Raw genomic sequence first — 23,848 nt, 5'->3', positions numbered from 1 at the left:
GTGTAAGTTTGACTGACACTATCTTGGGTGGTACCACCACCCAGGTTTGGTGGTACCACCGCCTAGGGCAGGGTGCTGGGCGGTACCACCGCCCAAACTAGCGGTACAATTGCCTAGGGTAGAGTGCTAGGTGGTACCACCGCCCAGACTGGCGGTACCACTACCTAGCACCCTGCTAGGGGAGGTACAACTGCCCAGACTGGCGGTACCACCGCCCGACATAGCCTCGAAGACTGTGCCACGACGGTGAGTCTTCTTGTGGCACTGTTTGGGCTTCTTATTGGGCCCAACATAGTGATTACATGGGCCTAGCTGGACCCTAATTGGGTTGGCCCAAATCCAATCCCAATTACGTGCTAACTATGATTCCTAAGACATATTCTAAGCTAATAGAATCCCTATGTCAATTCTTCCAGCAAGCTTCTGGTGATCTTCCGGCGAACCTCCGACGAACTCTTGGCAATATTCCACCGGACTCCCGACAAGCTCTTGGACTTCATGATGATCTTCTTGGCGAGTTCCGATGAGCTTCTCTAGCAAACTCCGCGACTTCTCGGCTGGTTCCCGCAGAACTTCCGACGAACGTGCGGACTTTCGACGAACTCTCGAACTCCCAACGTGATCTCGATCTTGACTTCGGGACTTCATTTTGCTTCTTGTTTTGCTATTGTAGTTAATCCTGCACATGTAAAACATATTTCGATCTAGACAATTAATCCTAAGCATCTAATCAAGTTGTCCGGCATGTCATTGGTCCCTCGACACTTCGTCTGATTCTTCGGCGCATCATCCTCTCTTGTGGCCTATTGCCCAATCGGCCAGTTGAGTCTGCAACTCCGATATCCTTAGCGCAATCTCCGCTCTTCTTGGCCCGATGCCTGAATCCATGGCCCGAAGCCTTCTATCGATACATCGCCCGATCCACCAGCCCGACGTCCAATCTTCTAACATGTTCCTCCGGCACAACATGATTTTTCCTGCTTTAATTATCTCATCCTAACCGAAGCATCCTGCGTCACTCAAAACACAGATTAAAACACAAACATATATTGATTGGTTTCATCATCAAAATCCGAGATTCAACAATCTCCCCCTTTTTGATGATGACAACCAATCGAAGATGGAGTTAACCTTAACTCCCGGAGTTTAAACAAACTCCCCCCATCAATATTTCATATTGATAGATGCTCTTGGATTCAAAAATCCAAGTAACATGTCATGATCAAATCATGACATACCAACAACATACTTCTCCCCCTTTGTCATCAACAAAAAGGAGAAGTACAATTCTCATGTATTTAGAAGTAGAAGTTCAAATCGTTGTATAATAAACATCAAGTTTTATCATCATGCAAGCTGAAGCTAGCAAAATTTAGCAAGTATAACATCATGCTTAGAACATTCAAGCTATCAAGTTATAGATATGCAAGGTAGTAAGATAGCATGTTCTACTTCATATAAGCTAGCAAATTTAAAGATGTTCAAGAAAGCAACACTTGCTTCTTGAAATATGCAAGTTGCAAGCTAGCAATTTTTGCTTCTTTTGCAATGTTTGAGCTAGCAATTTTGCTTCCAGTGCAAAGTGCAAGTTACCATATTTTGCATCTTGAGATAGGCAAGATAGCACTTTTGGTATGCAAATTTATAGTATGCAAGCTATCAACTTTTACATGTAAAAAATTTAACAAAATTTTACATCTTTTGATATATGCAAGATGGACTACTTTGCCACTTTTTGAAATGTGTAACTTGGTAAACATTGCTTCTCTTGAGATTTGCAAGATAGCACTTCTTGCTTCCTTTTTGAGATTAGCAAGCTAGCAAGTTTGCCTCTTCTCGAATTGTGCAAGCTAGCAAATTTGCTTTCTAGTACGTTTTGCTCCCCCTTTGTCATTGTTAAAAAGAAGAGAAGACCCTTTATTTCATACATTCAAATTATGACAAAGGTAAGGTAACAAAGATGAAAAAAATCAAGATGTGAATATCAAAACAATTTTTCATCATTAATATTTTATCATTACAAGCATCAAAATAATATCATGAAAGTTTCATGCATTCATATCATCACATGAAGAATATCAAAAAGAACTTGATGATGAGATGTATTTCATACATTCAAAGAATTTTACATAACAAAATTCAAGTCATAAACCTTAAAAGATATCATGAGAGAACACATAAACAATCTCCTCTTAAATAAATAACATAAAGAATTCTTAGGAGATCATGAAAAAGATAGAATTCATTCAATCTTGCAAGAGAACAAGATATTAATTCATGCATATAAAATCTTGACTTAAGCATAAGAAATCTCAATTTACAAATTTCGAAAAGTCAAGATAAAGCTAATTTAAATCATCAAATCAAGATCATTTTCAAGAGATTCACAAAAGCAATACAAATATATTCATTAATTTCCTTTTTTGAAAAATCGATAAAGTTGGAAAAATAAATTTTTCAAGAAGAAACCTTTCCACTTTTTAGTTGTTTTAATTCATTTGATTTATTTCATGCATCCAAGTTCTTTTCTTTTATGCGAAAAAAATATACATCAACGTTTAAGATCGAAAAATGAATTTCGTCATAAAAACCATCAAGACCAAATCATTATGTATAACTTTTAAAATCTCATGCATAAAATAGTCAATCATGGTATCAAAACATTTAATATTTTCATTACATCATTATGCATTACTTCAAATCAAACATGATTTCATTTAATCAAAATCGAGAGACAACAATGGAAATCAACATGATACACAATATTACTTCTTAGCCACATATAAGGCATTTTTAATCAAGTTCATTGTAGTCATGCATTTTTCTTTATAGGCGAATCAAACTTTTCATGCTTAGTTTCCATACAAAAAGCCATGCATCATTTTTAAAATCGGAAGGCAATATGAAAATCATTAAGATATACATTATTACTTCTTAAGCACATACGAAGAATTAATCATATTTGTTGTGCAAGCATTAGATTAATATTTTATTATATTTTTATACAATTTTCATGATCATTTTCAAAATTACTAGAATGATAAGCATGATTCCTAATTTTTGCATTTTCATTATAAAACGTGTCATTTTCAAGAAAATTAATTCTAAAAAAAAAATGCATCATGAAAAATATCAAGTAATTTCAAAATAAATTAAGGGGGTTTCGATTACCTCATCGTTGAATGCCATTAAGGCGTAGTTTGCCACCTCGCCTTTCTTGATTTTCTCCTCGTCTTCAGAGGAGCTTGATTCATCCCACTTTGTGTTCTTCTTCTTACGTTCAAAGCAAGTAGTTCCATTCTTTTTATTCTTAAATTTTTGTTTCTTTAATTTTTTAAATTTCTTAGTGAGTAGTTCTTGTTCACCATTGGTTGAGCTTATGCTCGAGTGGTCTTCAAATGTTCTATGTCCCAAATCCTTTCTGTTCTTTAGAAGGTGATTTTGTTCATCATGTGCATTGCACATCATTTCATATGTCATCAATGAACCGATAGGTTCTTCAAGTGGAAAAATATTTAAATCTTTTGTTTCTTGTATTGCCATTACTTTTGATTCCCAAGCATTAGAAAGTGATCGTAAAACTTTACTAACAAGTTTAAAATTTAAGAAACATTTGCCAAGAGCTTTTAAACCATTGACGACATCCGTAAAACGGGTGTACATGTCAACAATGGATTTGCTCGGCTTCATTCGAAAAAGCTCGAAATGGTGCATCAAAAAATTTACTTTAGAATCTTTTACATTACTTGTGCCTTCGTGTGTAATTTCAATAGTGTGCCAAATATCAAAAGCCGTTTCGCACATAGAAACTCGATTAAACTCCGTTTTATCTAAGGCGCAAAATAAAACATTCATAGCTCTAGCATTTAAAGAAAAAGTCATCTTCTCCAAATCATTCCAATCTTTCATTAGAAGAGAAGACCTTTTAAAACCGGATTCGACAATGTGCCATAAATTCAAGTCCAACGAAAGCAAGAAAACTCTCATTCGAGTTTTCCAATAAGTGTAGTCTGTCCCATTGAAGAAGGGAGGATGAATGAGAGAGTGACCCTCTTCGATGCCGAAAAGAGCCATTTCTATATAGGTGTTAAACCAAAATAGAAAACCGTGGCTCTGATACCAATTGTTAGGATCAAGAGCACTAAGAGGGGGGGGGAGTGAATTAATGCAATGGATAAAAACGTCAACTTCGTCAAATCTCTCGTACGACAAAAACCATTTCCGACGTAAAATTGATTTTGGAAACTTAGCTTGAAAGCATACGTAAATGTATTGAAGGCAGTAAGCTATTGAAGGGGTTTGCAGTAAGGTAATAGCAGGAAATAAAATGCAAACCAGAGAAGATGAGAGTTTATAGTGGTTCGGTCAATCGTGACCTACATCCACTCCTCCGATTCCTCTTCCATCGAGGCCATCGGCATCCACTAACGATTTTCCTTTACTAGGCGAATATCAACCTCCTTCTTACACCCACCCCTCTTCTCCTTTTACCGGGTTTAGGAGATAACCCTTACAAGCACTCACTCTTCTCTCTAAATAGAATTCTAACACTTAGAATTTAGAGGTGGGAAATTCTAGAGATTACAGCAACGTTTTCTCTCTTTTAATATCTTTGTGCTTGTGTGTATTAACCAGGGATGAGAGAGGTATTTATAGGCTTCAAGTTGATTCAAACTTGGAGCCTAAAAACATCTCATCCCGGGTTCCCCGGGCACGGCGGTACCACCGCCCAATGTCAGTTTGACTAACACTGTCCTCGGTGGTACCACTGCACAAGCCTAGCGGTACCACCGCCTAGGGCAAAGTGCTGGGCAGCACCATCGCCCAGACTAGTGGTACCACCGCCTGGGGCAGAGTGCTAGGTGGTACCACCACCTAGCACCCTACTAGGGGCGGTACAACCACCCAGACTTGTGGTACCACCGCCTGACATAGCCTCGAAGACTGTGCCATGACGGTGAGTCTTCTTGAGGCACTGTTTAGGCTTCTTATTGGGCCCAACACAGTGATTACATGGGCCTAGTTGGACCTTAATTAGGTTGGCCCAAATCCAATCCCAATTACGTACTAACTACGATTCCTAAGACATATTCTAAGCTAAATGAATCCCTATGTCAATTCTTCCAGCGAGCTTCCAGCGATCTTCCGGCGAACCTCCGACGAACTCTCGACAATGTTCCGGCGGACTCCCGGCAAGCTTTTGGACTTCACGATGATCTTCTTGGCGAGTTCCGACGAGCTTCTCTAGCAAGCTCTGTGACTTCTCGGTTGGTTCCCGCAGAACTTCCGACGAACTCTCGAACTCCAAACGTGATCTCGATCTTGACTTCGGGACTTCATTTTGCTTCATGTCTTGCTATCATAGTTAATCCTGCACATGTAAAACATACTTCAATCTAGACAATTAATCCTAAGCATCTAATCAAATTGTCCGGCATGTCATTGGTCCCTCGACGCTTCGTCCGATTCTTCGGCGCATCGTCCTCTATTGCGGCCTATTGCCCAATCAGTCAGTTGAGTCTGCAACTTCAATATCCTTGGCGCAATCTCCGCTCTTCTTAGCCCGATGCCCGAATCCACGGTCCGAAGCCTTCTGTCGATACGTCGACCGATCCACCGGCCCGACGTCCAATCTTCTGACATGTTCCTTTGGCACAACATGATTTTTCCTGCTTTAATTGTCTCATCCTGATCGAAGCATCCTGTGTCACTCAAAACATAAATTAAAATATAAACACATATTGATTGGTTTCATCATCAAAATCCGAGATTCAACAAACCTAGTCATGCTTTGAACAGGAAGGATTTGGGACATAGAAGCAAAACATGCTAACTTGCACATCTAGCTAACTTGAACAGGAAAGATTTGGGACATAAAAGAAATACAACATTGTATTCTTCCCTTCTTTTTGACAATGACAAAGGTGGAGAAATATTGCTAGCTTAAACATTACAAAGGAAGCAAAATTTTGTTAGCTTGCAAATTGCATGGAGAAAGAAGTGCTATCTTATTTATCTCAAGAAGCAAAACATGCTAACTTGCACATCTAGCAAAATTTACAAACTTGTATATTTCAAGAAGCAAGAGTTGCTTTCTTGAACATCTAAAAATTGCTAGCTTCCATGTTTTAAAATGTTGTAAAATTATTGCTAGCTTACATGATGTAACACTTGCTAAATTTTCTAGCTTACAAATTGCATGATGATAAAACTTGATATTATATTTTTTATGCAATAATTTGAACTTATATCTCAAACACTTGAAAGTTACACTTCTCCTTTTTGTTGATGACAAAGGGGGAGAAGTATGATCATGTTATGCATGATGACGTGTTGCAAATATTCATGATGAAATTTGCAATGACTTGATTTCAGCTTGATTTCAAGGTTATATAAATATGGCATATTGATAGGGGGAGTTAAGGTTAACTTCGTCATCAATTAGTTATCATCATCAAAAAGGGGGAGATTATTAAATCTCGTATTTTAATAATGAAACCAATTGATAAGTGTTTATAATTTGATATATATTTTGAGTGATGCAGGATGCTTCCATTAGGGAGAGGCATTTAAAGCAAGAAGAATCATGTTGGGCTGGAGAAACATGTCAGAAGATTGGACGTCGCACTGAAGGATCGGTCGACATATCGACAAAAGGCTTTGGGTCATGGTTTCGGGGATCGGGCCAATAGGAGAAGATATTGCACCAAGGATATTGGAGTTTTGGAGGTCAATTGGTCGATTGGGCAATAGGCCACAAAAGAGGACGATGCGCCAAAGAATCGGACGAAGCGTCGATGGACCAATGACATGCCGAACGATATGATTCATGCTTAGTAATAATTATCTAGATCAAAGTGTGTTTTTATATGAGCAGGATTAACTACGATAGCAAGGCATAAAGCAAAATGCAGTCCCGGAGTCAAGAACGTGATTTTGTTGCGAGTTCGAGAGTTCGTCGGAAGTCCGGACGTTCATCGGAAGTTTTGTCGGAACCAACCAAGAAGTCCAGGAGCTTTCCAAAGAAGCTCATTGGAACTCACCAAGAAGATCGTCGTGAAGTCCAGGAGCTTGCTGGGAGTCCACCGGAACATTGCCGAGAGATCGTTGGAAGTTCGTCGGAAGATCGTCGGAAGCTCGTTGGAAGAAACCAGACTTATTTTGCTTAGAATATGTCTTAGGAATCATATTTAGCACATAATTAGAGTTGGGATTGGGAGGTAATCCCATCAACTCTATTAGGGGCCAATTGGGCCCGAAGTTAGGTTGGTTTGGGTCGGATTCAAGGCCCAACCAGGATGTTGAAAAGCTTGGCCGGCGATGGCACCGCTTGGGAGACTCAGTCTCCCAGGTGGTTTGGGTGGTGGTACTGCCGGCAACAAATGCTGATAGCGATGGTACCACCCTTGTCAGGCAGTGGTACCACTAGAGCTCGGTCTCGGAGCTTTGTAAGGCGATGGTACCACCCAGTGTCAGACTGACACTAGCGGTGGTACCGCCTAGCACAAGCGGTGGTACCGCCCAACACAAGCGGTGGTACCACCCGTACCTAGGAAACCCGAGATGAGATATTTTTATGCTCTAAGTTTGAATCAACTTGAAGCCTATAAATACCCCTCTCATTCTTGGTTAACAAATACAGGACTTGAGAGTAAAAATAGAAAGAAACGCTGCTACAATCTTGTGTAAACTCCTCTCAAAAGTTCCAAGTGTTAGAATAGTTTGAGAGAGGAGTAAGTGGGGGTGTAAGGGTTATCTCCTAAACTTGGTAAAAGGAGAATCAAGTTGTAAAAGGTGGTTGGTATTCGCCTATTGAAAGAAGATCGATAGTGGATGCCGGTGACCTCGACGAAAGAGGAATCAGCAGAGTGGATGTAGGTCACAACGATTGAACCACTATAAAAATCTGGTTTGCGTTTCCTTTGAGCACTTTACTTTTATAGCTAACTGCCTCTCCTCTTTACTGTGCTTTTATTACGCCTACGCTCGCATACGCTTTTAAGCTATCTTTCCGAGATTGGTTTTTATTGTACGAAACGAAGAGATTTTAAGAACCGACGTGATTTTTACCGCTGCACTAATTCACCCCCCCCCCTCTTAGTGTCAACTCGTTCCTAACACTTGGATCTGTGCAATGGGAATCAGATCGTGATGAGATCACAATAATGAGATCGATTCACCTTTAAACATAAATCATAAATAATCTCATTCATAGGTTACTCAAGAGGGACATCGAGATAACCGGACAGATTGGTGTGCTATATACCCATCCATATGATGGATGCAGCTCATCTCATAGCTACTCATGTGGGGATACTAGGGATATAGTATAGGTGCTCATTGGAGAATGAGTTCATTGATTAATCCGCGTACAAAATGCTGGAAGGTTGATGATGCCTTATTGTTAGACAACAATTTCGTAGTCCCAGTAGTGTATCTGGTCCTTAGGCTTGAGACACCAAGGATATCTTGTATGAGTGCTCCACCCTTTGATACCAGACTTATAAGTTTGGATGTCCCAGATTTAGTACAGCCGGTCATCGGGAGTGGTAGTCGACCTTATGATGGCTATTGAGTGTCAATAGAGGATCATCCACTCTCGGTGTCATGAGAGGAATATCTCATGTGTTCTTACTCAGACAAATCCCTAGCCAGGGTCATTTGGATTGAGAGAGAAAGAGTTCTCCAGGAGAATCCAATTAGAGCAAGACTCGAGTAGAAACCATATGGGTTAGACAACCCCATGCCCAATATATGGTCTCTAGGATATTAGATGGATGCGAGACTATAGATACATGGTAATTGAGGATAGACAAGTCCAATGAATTGGATTCCCCTGTATCGCTTGGGGATTGCGGTGTAGTGGCCTAGTAGGTTCGCAGTCGATGAGTCGAGTAAATTATTATAGAGATAATAATTCATTGAGCCAGAAGGAGTTCTGACAGATGTGACTTACGACTAGCTTGATATTGGGCCTAGAGGATCATACACATATGGTAGGCATTGCGATGAGTAGAGGTTCAGATATGAGATATCCATCGGACCCCCTATCTTATTGGATATCCAATAAGCCCATGAATTATTGGATCCCATGGATGAGATCCAATAAAAGCCTATGAGAGATTATTTGATAGTGATCCATTAATTTAGGAGGCTTGGGTAGTTGGATAAAGATCCAATACCCAATAGGAGAGGATCCATTTGGGGTTAAGTTGACAAGGGACCTATATAAATAGGAGGGATTCAGTGGTTCATAGGCTAGAGCTTTTACTTGCCTCTCTTATTCTCCTCTCCCTCTCCACCTCAGAGCAGGCTTGGAGTTTTGAGGAGCATCATCGCAGCCCTACTGTGTGGATCACCGCTAGAGAGGATGGTGCTTGACCTCCTTCACCCTCTCCTAGAGATATGTAAGGATTTAGGGTTATACAATCTCCCTAGGTAACACAATCTTTACTATACGTAATTTTCTATTTCACAGATTTTATGCACCAATCTTCGTACGACGACGAACATCTCTTTAGGAATAGGGGATTTTGTTTTCTTGTTCTTCCGCTACGCATGTGATGTTGCCCCCAGATTTCCCAACACATAGATGACTCCACTCTTGCTTAGTGTTACATATTGGGCTCCATGACTCCTGAGTTACAAAGACAGCATGAAAAGATGAATGCCAAATCCATTCTCCTACATGTTCATAAACTATTTGAGGAATAGGAAAGGACTCAACGATATAAGATATCTAAAAGCCTCTTCCGTGCTAGGATGACTAAGGGGACACCTGTTCAGAACCATGTCCTAAAGATGATTGAGTGGATAGAGAAACTCACAGGTCTAGGAATGGTCCTAGAAGATAACCTGTGTGTAGATCTTGTGCTTCAGTCCCAACCAGAATTTTTTTCACAGTTCATAATGAATTTTAATATGAACAAGCTTGAGGTGACTCTCCCTAAGCTTCTCAATATATTGAGGGAGGCAGAGAGCACTATCAAGAAAGAGATATCAATTCTCTACACTGGTGAGATCAGAAAGAAAAGGAAAGTAGAAAAGTCCCTTAAGAAGGGCAAGGGCAAGGGTAGACTAGGTAAAACAAAGGTTGCTAACATAGATCTGACAAAGGACAAAGGTCAGTGCTTCCACTATAACAAAAATGGGCACTAGAATAGGAACTGCAAAGAGTACCTTGCAGAGAGGGTGAAATAGAAGCTTGGAGAAGCTTCAAGTACATTCATGATCAGTTTCTATTTGTTAGACTCTTATAATAACACATGGGTATTGGATACTGGTAGTGCTTATCATATTTGTAATTCGTTGTAGGTTTTGTCAAGTCCTAGGAGACTGGTTGTTAGAAATGAGTTGGTATTAAGAAGGGGGGGGGGGGGGGGGGATGAATTAGGCAGCGGTAAAAACATCGATTTCGAAAAATATTCATTCGTTGAAAACCGATCGGAAAGATGTTAACTTAAAAATACTTTCGTAAGTGTGTAATGAGGAAGTAGAGTAGTGAGTAAGTTGATTTGCAGCAATGGTAAACAGCAAAGTAGAAGGCAACAAACTAATTTTATAGTGGTTCGGTCGTCATGACCGACATCCACTCTCGATTCCTCTTCTGTTGAGGCCATCGGTATCCACTAATGGTCTTCCTTCAATAGGCGAAGACTAACCACCTTCTTACACCCCTCTTCTTATTTGGGTGATAACCTTTTACAAGCACTCACTCCTCCCTATATAGAATTCTAAACTTAGAACTTTAGAGGAGGGAATCTCTCAAGTAATTACTATAGTGTTTTCTCACTTTTAAATTCTCTATTCTTGTGTATGTTAATCAGGGATATGAGGGGTATTTATAGGCTTCAAGTGGTTTCAAACTTAGAGCCTAAAAATGTCTCATCCCGGATTTCCCGAGTCCTAGCGGTACCACCGCTTGTGCGGGATGGTACCATCGCCTACAGCACTGACACTAGGCAGTACCACCTCCTGATAGTCTCTCAGAGACTATGTCTAGGCAGTACCACCACCTGACACAGTCTCAAAGACTATGCCACCAACGGTGCCACATGTTGGGTCATTGTTTGGGCCTTTCATTGGGCCCAACATAGTCCATACGTGGGCCCAACTGGCCCCTAATTGGGTTGGCCCAATTCCAATCCCAATTATGTGCGAACTATGAATTCTAAAGCATACACTAAGTAAAGCCGGTCCGGTTAGTCAAGGTTTCTTCCGGCGAGCTTCTGATGAACTTTCGATGATCTCTCGACAATGTTTCAATGAAATCCCGATAAGGTCTTAGACTTCACGACGATCTTCTTGGTGAGTTCCAATGAGCTTCTTTGGCAAGCTCCTAGACTTCTCATTAAATTCTAGTAGAACTTCTAACGAACGTCCGAACTTCCGACGAACTCTAGAACTCCCAACGAAATCTCGTTCTTGACTCTGGGACATCATTTGCTTTATGCCTTGATCGCTATCATAGTTAATCATACACAATTAAAACCTACTTCGATATAGACAATTATTACAAAGCTTAAATCATGTTGTCTGGCCTATCGTTGGTTCATCGACACTTCGTTCGATTCTTCGGTGCATCATCCTCTCTTGCGGCCTATTGCCTAATCGGCCAATTGACCTCCACAACTCTGATTTCCTTGGCATAATTTTCACTTTTCTTAGCCCAATGTCCGAACCCATGGCCCAAAGCCTTCTATCGATCCGTCGACCGATCCTTCGGCTCGACATCCAATCTTTTGACATGTTTTTCTCCAGCCTAACATGATTCTTCCTACTTTAATTGTCTCTCCCTGATCGAAGCTTCCTACATCACTCCAAACGCAGATCAAATCATAAACACTATTAATTGGTTTCATCATGAAAATATGAGATTTAACAATCTCCCCCTTTTTGATGATGACAACCAATTGATGACGGAGTTAATCTTAACTCCCCCTATCAATATTTCATATTAATAGAACTCTTGGATTAAAAAATCCAGGCAACATGTTATCATAAAATTATGCATCACATCATACTTCTCCCCCTTTGTCATCAACAAAAAGGAGAAGTGCAACTATCAAGTGTTTGAGATATGCAAGTTCAAATCATTGCATAATAAACATAGTCTCAAGTTTTATCATTATTGAAATCTGTAAGCTAGCAAATTTAGCAAGTACTACATCATATTAGAACATGCAAGCTAGCAAGTTTTAGATATGCAAGGTAGCAAGATAGCAAGTTTATAACATACAAGCTAGCAAAAAAAATTTTCATCATTTTAGAAAGTGTAAGCTAGCAATATTTGAGATGTTCAAGAAAGCAACTTATGCTTCTTGAATTAAGCAAGTTAGCAATCTTTGCTTCTCTTTTGAGAGGAGCAAGCTAGCATGTTTTTGCATCTTCTTGAATTGTGCAAGCTAGCTAATCTTTCTCTTTTGAGATAGTAATTCTTTCTCTCCCTTTTGTTATGATCAAGAGCACTAAGACGGGGGGGGGGGGGGGTGAATTAGTGTAGTGGAAAAAATTTGACAATTAAAACTACATTCGTACGTTGAAATCCGATTCCCACGTAAAAGTTATTTCGTGTAGATAATAACTTTGAAAGCTTACAGAAACGTAATTGAAGTAAAGTAAGGAAGGTAGTTTGCAGTTAAGAAAAATAGCACAAAGGAAATGCAAACTAGATTTTAGAGTGGTTCGGTCAAACATGACCTACATCCACTTTCGGCTTCCTCCTCCGACGAGGTCACCGACGTCCACTAGAGGCCTTCCTTCAATAGGCGAAGGCCAACCACCATTTTACAATTTCACTCCTTTTGACGGGCTTAAGAGACAACTCTTACAGAATTTCTCTCCTCTCTTGAAAGCTCAAAACTTGGAAGAAAAGAGGGAGGAGAACTTCTAGCCTTTACAACACTTTTGAGCTATAAAAATCACATAATAAGATTGGATTTTTGGTGCCCTTTCATGTAGGAAAGGGTGAGGTATATATAGGCCCCAAACTGGTTTGAATTTGGAGCTGAAAAATGTCATTTCCCATATTTCCGAGGTCTTGGCGATACTACCTCCTGATTGAGGCGGTACAACCGCTTGGCAGCTCGGAGACTAAGCCTTTGGGCGGTGCCACCGCCTAACAAGGGCGGTTGCACCACCCAGTCTCGCTCGAAGACTAAGCCTAGGCGGTGCCACTGCCTGACCAGGGCGGTTGCACCGCCCAGCTTTCCTGGGAGACCATCTCCTGGGCGGTGCCACCGCTTGGCAAGAATTCTGGTCCGAATGGGTTGATCCATTCAGCCCAATTTGGGTCTATCAAGGGCCCAATTGCCTCCATATTAAGTTAATGAGATCACCTCCTATTCCTAACTTAATCTACATGCTAACTATGATATTTCTTAAAGACATTTACTGCAATTTGCTCCGGTGCCTCAATCGCTTCTTCCGGCGAGCTACCGGCGAACATCCGACGAACCTTCGACGATGCTCTGGCGGACTTCCGGCAAACTCCTGGACTTACAACGATCTACTTGGCAAGTTCTAATGAGCTTCTTTGTCAAGCTCCTAGACTTCTCGGATTTGTTCCCGCAGAACCTCCAATGACCGTTCGGACTTCCGTCGAACTCTCGACCCCCCAACGTAATCATGGTCTTGACTCAAGCGTAACTCCTGCTACATATCTTTCTTCCATCGTAGTTAATCATGCATACTTATCTCAACATATGGATTAGATAACAAATGACAATTGACTTCAGCATCAAAATCCGAGATTCAACAATCTCCCCCTTTTTGATGATGACAATCGATTGATAACGGAGTTAACCTTAACCCCCCCTTTCTATATGCCATACTTGAGATAAGTTATTCTTGAATTCAAAGCTTTTGAATTCAAGAGACATATTGATAAGTTAAGATTGTTTAACCATATCAATGCTCCCATCATGATTCCTATCATGTTGTATTTCTCTGAAAATGATGTCAAGGCTTGACATCCATTTTCAGGTTTTACATTTCAAATGTGAAAGATAGCAATCGTAGCAATTAATCATATGGTAAGATATCAACATATAAGACTGCGATGTAAGTTCTTGATATCTTAACATAATACAAATGTTTTAAGTGTTTAGCATGTTGGGAAATCCTTGGGGGCGACATCATATGTGCAGCGGAAGAACAAGAAAAACAAAATCCCCGATTCCCAAAGAGATGTTCGTCGTCGTGCGAAGATTGGTATGCAAAAATCCGCGAAACATGAAACTGCGTATAGAGTAGATTGTATTACCTAAGGAGATCGTATATCCCTGTTTCCTTGCAGATCCTTAGGAGAGGGTGAAGGAGGTAAAGCATCCTCCTCTCTAGTGGTGTTCCACACAGCAGGGTTACGACGACACTCCTCAAAACTCCAGGCCTACTCTGAGGTGGAGATGGAGAGGAGAATAGGAAAAAGCAAACAAAAGCTCTCTAGCCCATGGGGCTCTAAATCCCTCCTATTTATAGAGGTCCCCTGTCAAACCCTAATGGGTCCTCCCCTAGTGGGTATTGGATCTGCATCCAATAAGACAAGGGCTCTGTCGGATATCTCATATCCGAACCTCTATTCATCGCAATGCCTACCATATGTGTATGACCCTCTAGGCCCAATATCGAGCTGGCCATGAGTCATACCTGTCAGAACTCCTTCTAACTTAGTGAATTATTATCTCTGTAATAATTCACTCGACTCATCGACTACGGACGTACTAGGCCACTACGCCGTAGTCCCTAGACGATATAGGGGAATCCAATCCATTGGACCTGTCTGTCCTCAGTTACCATGTACCTATAGTCCCTCATCCATCTAATATCCCAGAGACCGTATATCGAGCATGGTGTTGTCAAACCCACACGGTTTCTATTCGAGTCTCGCTCTAATCGGATTCTCCCGGAGAACTCTTTCTCCCTCAACCCGAATGACCCTGGCCAGGGATTTGTCTGAGCAAGAACACATGGGATATTCCTCTCATGATGCCGAGAGTGGATGATCCTCTATCGACACTCAATAGCCCTCGTAAGGTCGACTACCACTCCCAATGACCAGCTGTACTAGATCTGGGACAACCAAACCTATAAGTCTGGTATCAAAGAGTGGAGCACTCATACAGGACATCCTTGGTGTCTTAAGTCTAAGCACCAGATACACCACTAGGACTACGGAATCGCTGTCTGACAATAATGCATCATCAACCATCCAGCATTCCGTAAGCGGATCAATTAGTGAACTCATTCTCCAATGAGCACCTGTACTATATCCCTAGTGTCCCTACACAAGCAGCTATGAAACCAGCTGCATCCATCATATGGATGGGTATACAGCACACTAGTCTATCCGGTTATCATGATATCCCTCTCGAGTAACCTATGACCGAGATTATTTAGGATATGTGTTTAAAGGTGAATTGATCTCACTATCGTGATCTCATCACGATCCGATTCCCATTGCACAAATCTAAGGACATCACAATATATATATGCATTTATGTAATAGTTATAAAGTGATATATGCCAAAAGATAATAAGCAAAAAGATTCTGTATTAAGTCACACGTGCCATCACTCACGTGATTGGCTTGCGGGGCGCCTATGACTAGCAATCTCCCACTTGACCTAAAGCCAATCACCAATGTGTCTGATCCCCATCAGACCCCTGTGACGCTCAAAACAAATCTGAGACAACGGCTTTGTTAGTGGATCTGTAATGTTATCTTCGGATGGAACTCTTTCCACTACTACATCTCCTCGGGTCACGATCTCTCTGATAAGGTGGAACCTTCTCAGAACATGCTTAGATTTCTGATGAGACCTAGGTTCCTTTGCTTGAGCAATCGCCCCGTTGTTGTCGCAATATAGGGAGATCGACTCTTCGCTACCCGGCACGACTCCCAAATCTATGATGAACTTCTTCACCCAAACTCCCTCCTTTGCTACATCTGATGCAGCAATGTACTCCGCCTCTGTGGTCGAGTCAGCAGTGGTATCTTGCTTGGAACTCTTCCAGCACACTGCTCCTTCATTCAAGGTGTACACATACCCTGAATTCGACTTGCTATCATCGACATCAGACTGAAAACTTGAGTCAATGTAGCCTTCAACCTTAAGGCTATTACCTCCATATACTAGTAAATGATCCTTAGTCCTTCTCAAGTACTTAAGGATACACTTTACTGCTTTCTAGTGCTCCAAGCCTGGATTCGCCTGATACTTGCTCATGACACTCAGAGCATGCGCTATATCAGGCCTAGTACATAGCATGGCATACATGATAGACCCTATTACTGAGGCATAAGGTATCGTATCCATGTTCACCCTTTCTTCTGGAGTCTTTGGGGACATACTCGTAGAAAGCGATATCCCATGTCTCATCGGTATGAGACATCTCTTGGAATTTTCCATGCCAAACCTTTTGACAATGGTTTCTATGTACCTGGATTGGGACAAGCCAAGCATCCTCTTGGATCTATCTCTATAGATTCTAATCCCCAAAATATAGGATACTTCCCCTAAGTCCTTCATGGAGAAGCGTCTAGATAACCAAGCCTTTACTGTGGATAGCATTCCTACGTCATTCCCAATGATCAGGATGTCATCCACATATAACACCAAAAAGGTGATAGCGCTCCCACTTACCTTTCTGTATACACAAGGCTCATCTTCGTTCTTAACAAAGTCATAAGATCTGATTGCCTCATCAAATCTTATGTTCCAACTTCGGGAAGCTTGCTTTAATCCATAAATGGATCTAAGCAACCTACACACCTTATTTGGGCAGTTCTTGGACACGTATCCCTCAGGTTGCATCATATACAGCTCCTCCTCGAGGTTCCCATTGAGGAATACAGTTTTCACATCCATATGCCAGATCTCATAATCATAGTGTGCTGCAATAGCTAATAGAATTCTGATGGATTTTAGCATTACTACGGGTGAGAAGGTTTCGTCATAGTCAACACCTTGCCTTTGACGATACCCCTTAGCCACTAGCCTTGCTTTATAGGTCTCTACCTTTCCATCTACTCCGATCTTTTTCTTAAAGATCCACTTGCAACCGATGGGTACAATACCTTCGGGTGCATCAACTAGGTTCAAAACCTTATTGGAGTACATAGAATCCATCTCAGAATTCATGGCTTCTTGCCACTTCCCGGAGTCTATACTCATAATAGCCTCCTCGTAGGTTTGAGGATCAATATCCTCTACATCCTCTCCTCTAATATGTCCCACATATCTCTCAGGAGGATGGGATACTCTATCAGACCTGCGTAAAGTTGAAACTTGTGTATTAGGTACCTGAACAGACTCGGGTTGTAGAGTGGTGCTTGAGCTTGGTTCTCCAACCTCGCTCAATTCTATCATTCTCCCACTATCTCCGCCAAGAATGTACCCAAAAGTTTCCTTGGGGTATCCCACAAATTTGCGCTCTGTACTTGATTCTAACTTATCGGGGTCGTGTCTTTTAACATGTGCAGGGCAGCCCCAAATCTTAACAACCTTAAGATCAGGCTTCTTCCCGTTCCTTATCTCATATGGTGTAGACACTACCGACTTAGTTGGAACTCTGTTCAGAAGGTAAGCTGCGGTTTCTAGGGCATATCCCCAGAATGAGATGGGTAGGTCAGCGAAACTCATCATGGACCGTACCATATCTAATAATGTATGATTTCTCCTTTCAGAGACACCATTGAGCTGAGGTGTATAAGGAGGTGTCCATTGAGATAATATCCCATGGTCCTTGAGGAACTGAGTGAACTCTGTACTTAAGTACTCACCTCCTCGATCTGATCGAAGAGTTTTGATACTCTTTCCAGTCTGGTTCTCCACCTCATTCTTATACTCTCTGAATTTCTCAAAGGCCTCGAACTTGTACTTCATTAAGTACACATATCCATACATTGAGAAATCATCAGTAAATGTAATGAAGTAGGAGTAACCTCCAATGGCATGAGTTGACATAGGTCCACATACATCACTATGTATGAGTTCCAACAACTCAATGGTTCTCTCTCGAGTTCCACTAAATGGAGAGTTGGTCAGTTTTCCACGAATGCAAGGCTCACAAGTTGCATATGACACATAGTCGAATGGATCTAGATATCCATCATTTAGCAACTTTTGAATCCTTCTTTCATGGATGTGACCTAGCCTACAATGCCATAGGTATGCACTGTTCAACTCATCTCGTTTCCTTTTAGACACATTTACATTCATGATATGTGTGTTAGGATCGAGAGCACTAAGAGGGGGGGGGGGTGAATTAGTGCAGCAGAAATCTTTCAGCGATTAAAAACGAAAGCTGCGTTCGTTCGATAAAAAATGATTTCGATGTAAAAGTCGATTCTAAGATTACTTAAGATTAAGCGTAGTTTACATCTAAACACAGTTTACATCTAAACGTAGTTTGCGCCTAAACATAGTTTACGTCTAAACGCAGTTTTACGTCTAAACGCAGCTTGCGCCTAAACGCAGTTTTACGTCTAAACGTAGTTTACGTCTAAATACTGATTCTAAAGATACTGAACTTTGAGATGCGTTTTATAAATGCGTAGAAGGTAGTTTGCAGTTATAAATGGTGTCAAAACGTAAACAAAAACTGCAATGTAATGATCGTACGAAAACGCCGATTTACGTCTAAATGCAGATTCAAAAAGATATGAACTTCGAAACTTGTTCGTAAAAGCGCAGAAGGTAGTTTGCAGTTATAAATGGAATCAAAACGTAAATGTAAACTGCAATGTAATGATTGTACGAAAACGCCGATTTACGTCTAAGCGCAGATTCGGAAAGATCCGAACTTAAAAACTCGTTCGTAAAAGCGCAGAAGGCAGTAGCTATTTAGGAGGTTTGCAGTAATGATAAAATGCTCAAAGTAAATGCAAACCGAGATTTAGAGTGGTTCAGTCAGTCTTGACCTACTCCACTTTTGGCTTCCTCCTCCGACGAGGTCACCGACGTCAACTAGAGGCCTTCCTTCAATAGGCGAAGGTCAACTGCCCTTTTACAGTTTCACTCCTTTTGACGGGCTCAAGAGACAACCCTTACAGAACCTTTCTCTCCTCTCTTTACAACTCAAAACTTTGAAGAACAGAAGGAGGAGAACTTAGAGGCTTTACAACAATTTTGAGCTCTTAGAATCACAGAAAAGATCAAGATTTCGGTGTAGGTCTGTTTCTGTTCAGTGCTGAATGGGTGGGGTATTTATAGGCCCCAACTCAGTTCAAATTTGGAGCTCAGAACTGTCAATTCACGGAATTCCGGGATCAGGCGGTTGCACCTCCTGACTGGAGCGGTTGCACCGCCAGGCAGAGCTCGAAGACTGAGCCCAGGCGGTTGCACCTCTCTGTCAGGGGTGGTTGCACCGCCTGAGTCTGGCTCGGAGATTGAGCCCCAGGCGATGCCACCTCCTGACTGAGGCGGTTGCACCTCCTGCCAGAGCTCGAAGACCGAGCTCAGGCGGTGCTACCTCTTTGTTAGGGGAGGTTGCACCGCCCAGTCTGGCTCGAAGACTGAGCCCTAAGCGGTGCCACCTCCTGGCTAGGGCGGTTGCACCGCCCAGTCTCCCTGGGAGACTTAGCCCAGGCGGTGCCACCTCCTGGCTTGGGCGGTTGCACCTCCTGGTGCAATCTAGGTCCGAATGGGTAGCTCCATTCGGCCCAATTTCGGTTTCTCAGGGGCCCAATTGCCCCAAGATTAAGCTAATGGGATCACCTCCCATTTCCAGCTTAATCAACGTGCTAACTACGATTACTTCTAAGACAATTTCTACAACTTTGCTTCGGTACGTCAATCGCTTCTTCCGGCGAGTCTCCGGTGAACTTCCGTCGATCATCCGATGAACCCTCGGTGATGCTCCTGCGGACTTCCGGCAAACTCCTGGACTTGCGACGATCCACTTGGTGAGTTCCGACGAGCTTCGCTTGGCAAGCTTCTGGACTTCTCGGATCTGTTCCCGCAGAACCTCCGACGACCGTCCGAACTTCCGTCGAACTCTCGAACTCCCAACGTGATCATGAACTTGACTCCGGCGCAACTCCTGCTGCTTGTCTAACTTTCATCGTAGTTAGTCCTGCACACTTATCTCAACACATAGATTAGACAACAAATGACAATTGACTTCATCATCAAAATCCGAGATTCAACAATCTCCCTCTTTTTGATGATGACAATCAATTGATAATGGAGTTATCCTTAACTCCCCCTGTCTATATGCCATAGTTGAGATAAGTCAACCTTGAATTCAAGACCTAAGAATTCAAGTGACATATTGATAAGTTATATCATTTAACCTTATCAATACTCCCATCATGATACCTATCATGATGTATCTCTTTAAGGATGATGTCAAGGCTTGACATCCATCATCAGATTATATATGATTGTGAGTGTAACTATTCATTATGTAGTTGAATATCAACATGTAAAGCTGTGAAGTAATATTATGATATCATTACATGATGCAAACATGTCAAATTTTTACAAGATTTGCATATCTTCACAAGGTAAGGTATCAACTCAAGGCATAATGCAAATTATAGCATCTGTTCATATGTCTCTTGGTGATGCAAGGATGGCATAATCATAGCTGTATTTATCGCATCAATTCATGTATTTCTAGGTAATGCAAGTATGACATAGACATAATCATAGCAGTGTTTATCACAGTGTTTATCAATTCATATATTTCTCCCCCTTTGTCATCAACAAAAAGCATGGTAATTGTGATACCAGGAAAATAATATAAGCAAGCTTATAGAGGAATTTTACATTGATTGCTTTGAATACTTCTTCCCTTTTTTTGTTATAATCCATTGTACACGTAAAGATATTTCAAGATGGAATACATACGCAGGAATCACTTCATCAGATCTATTTCAGAAACATATTTTTCATAAAAGTGTACGAGAAATTCTGATTTATAGCATTCGGATAATGAGATGCATTCGGACACGATTATGCTACTTATTTTCAAATATAACCATGAAAAACATTTCAACACATGTTTTGTAATGGCAATCAAGTGATTTGATCAGTCCGAAAAAATAGTTTTAACTAGTTTATTTATTCGGACACATCAACATTCCTAATTCTCTTATTATGAAATCAAATTGTTCTTCACTCAAAGGTTTTGTAAAAATATCAGCTAGTTGATGTTTAGTATCAATGAACTCTTTGGTTATGTCATGATTAGTAACATGATCTCGTATAAAGTGATATCTAAAATCAATATGTTTTGTTCTTGAGTGTTATATAGGATTCTTAGTTAAGCATATTGCACTTGTGTTATCACATTTGATGGGAATATTTTTAAGATTAACTTTGTAATCTTCTAAGGTATTTTTCATCCAAACAACTTGTGCACAGCATGCACTAGCTGTAATATATTCAGCTTCGGTTGTTGATAGTGCAATTGTGTTTTGTTTCTTAGATGACCAGGAAACAAGGGCATTTCCTAAAAATTGACATGATCCTGATGTGCTTTTTCTATCTAGTCTACAGCCAGCAAAGTCAGCATCATCATAAGTAGTTAACTCAAAATTCTCTAATTTTGGGTACCATAATCCTAGATTTGTGGTACCATTGAGATATCTAAGTATTCTTTTAACTGCTTTGAGATGAGATATCTTAGGGTTTGATTGAAATCTAGCACAAAGTCCTACACTGAACATGATGTCTGGTCTGGTTGTAGTGAGGTAAAGTAAACTTCCTATCATACCCCTATAAGTTTTTTGTTGAAGCTTTCTCCACTTTCATCAATTTCTAACTTAGTGGAGGTGCTCATAGGAGTGTTAATAGCCTTTGAGTTTTTCATATTAAACTTTTTTAATAAGTTCATAACATATTTAGTTTGACTAATAAAGATGCCATTGCTTAATTGTTTGATTTGTAAACCTAAGAAGAATGTTAATTCTCCCATTAAGCTCATTTCGAATTCAAGACTCATAGTTTTAGCAAAAGATTCACAAAGAGATTCATTCATAGAGCCAAAGATAATATCATCAACATAAATCTGAACAATGAGAAAATTATTTTCAAAATTCTTGATGAACAATGTAGTATCAACCTTGCCTTTTGTGAAATTATTTTTGATAAGAAAAGAACTAAGTCTTTCATACCAAGCCCTTGGGGCTTGTTTTAAACCATAAGAGCTTTAGTTAATCTAAACACATGATTAGGGAGTTTATCATTTTCAAATCCAGGAGGTTGTTCAACATAAACTTCTTCGGAAATAAAGCCATTTAGAAAAGCGCTTTTAACATCCATTTGAAACAACTTAAAATTATTACTGCTAGCATAGGCAAGGAGCATCCTTATGGCTTCCAATCGAGCCACAGGAGCGAAGGTTTCTTCGTAATCGATACCTTCTCCTTAGTTGAAACCTTTGGCCACTAATCTAGCCTTGTTTCTAACCACGATACCATTTTCATCTTGCTTGTTTCTGAAGACCCATTTAGTACCAATAACTAAATGGTCATTTGGCCTAGGAACAAGCTTCCACACCTCATTTCTCTCAAATTGATTTAATTCATCTTGCATTGCGATAATCCATGAATCGTCTTTCATGGCTTCGTCAACGCATTTGGGTTCAATTTGGGAGAGAAAGGCGGCGTTCACACAAAAATTTTTAAGAGAAGATTGTGTTTGAACCCCCTTTGATGTGTCTCCTAAGATTAACTCCTTAGGATGAGCATCTACATACTTCCAATCCTTGGGTAAGGATATTTCGGAAGTGGATGCATCCAAGTTGCTAGTTGGAGAAGGGGTTTCATTTAAATTCAAGGAATCAAAATTAACATCTTCATCAAGATCATTTTTCGTGATTTCGGAAATCTCATTGAAAACAACATGAATGGATTCTTCGATAATTAGAGTTCTTTTATTGAAGATACGAAAAGCTTTAGAAACTGAAGAATAACCAAGAAAGATTCCTTCATCGGATTTAGCATCAAATTTTCCTAAGTTATCCTTTTCATTCAAGATAAAACATTTACAGCCAAAGACTTTAAAATATGAAACATTAGGTTTTTTGTTATTCCATAACTCATAGGGAGTTTTGGTTAGTAGGGTTCTCACTAGAATTCTATTCAAAATGTAGCATGCAGTATTTACGGCTTCGGCCCAAAAATATTTGGGTAGGTTGTGTTCATTCAACATGGTTCTTGCCATTTCTTATAAATTTCGATTTTTTCTTTCTACTACTCTATTTTGTTGAGGATTTCTAGGAGTGGAGAAATTATGGTTATATCCATTGAGTTCACAAAATTCCTGGAAATCATGGTTTTGAAATTCACCACCATGATCACTTCTAATTGACGAAATCATAGAACCTTTCTCATTCTGAACAAGTTTACAAAACTTGGTAAAATATCTAAGGCATTCACTTTTCTGTTTTAAGAAGTAAGTCCATGTGTATCTGCTATAGTCATCCACAATGACGAAGGCATATTTACTACCTCCTAGACTTTATATAGAGATTGGTCCGAACAAGTCCATATGGATCAATTGTAAGGGCCTAGAGGTGCTTATTTGATTCTTAGATTTGAAACAACCCTTAATTTGTTTACCTAATTGGCAAGAATCACATGCATTATCTTTGATGAACTTGATATGAGGAATTCCTCTTACAAGTTCTTTAGATGATATTTGAGTAATTTGTTTCATGCTAGCATGACCTAATCTTCTATGCCATATCCAAGCATTCTCATTCAAAACAAAAAAGCACATTTCATTACACAAATCATTGATGTCAATAGTGTATACGTTATTTTGTTTCAATGCAATCATAGATATATTTTTGTGTGGTTTTTCAATGATGCAAGCATTAGATTCAAATCTGACAA

Source organism: Musa acuminata, chromosome BXJ1-8 (assembly GCF_036884655.1).
Source record: "Musa acuminata AAA Group cultivar baxijiao chromosome BXJ1-8, Cavendish_Baxijiao_AAA, whole genome shotgun sequence".
In the NCBI taxonomy this organism is placed as follows: Eukaryota; Viridiplantae; Streptophyta; class Magnoliopsida; order Zingiberales; family Musaceae; genus Musa; species Musa acuminata.
The sequence above is the reverse complement of the archived record's forward strand: the minus strand, read 5'-3'. Positions refer to the sequence as shown.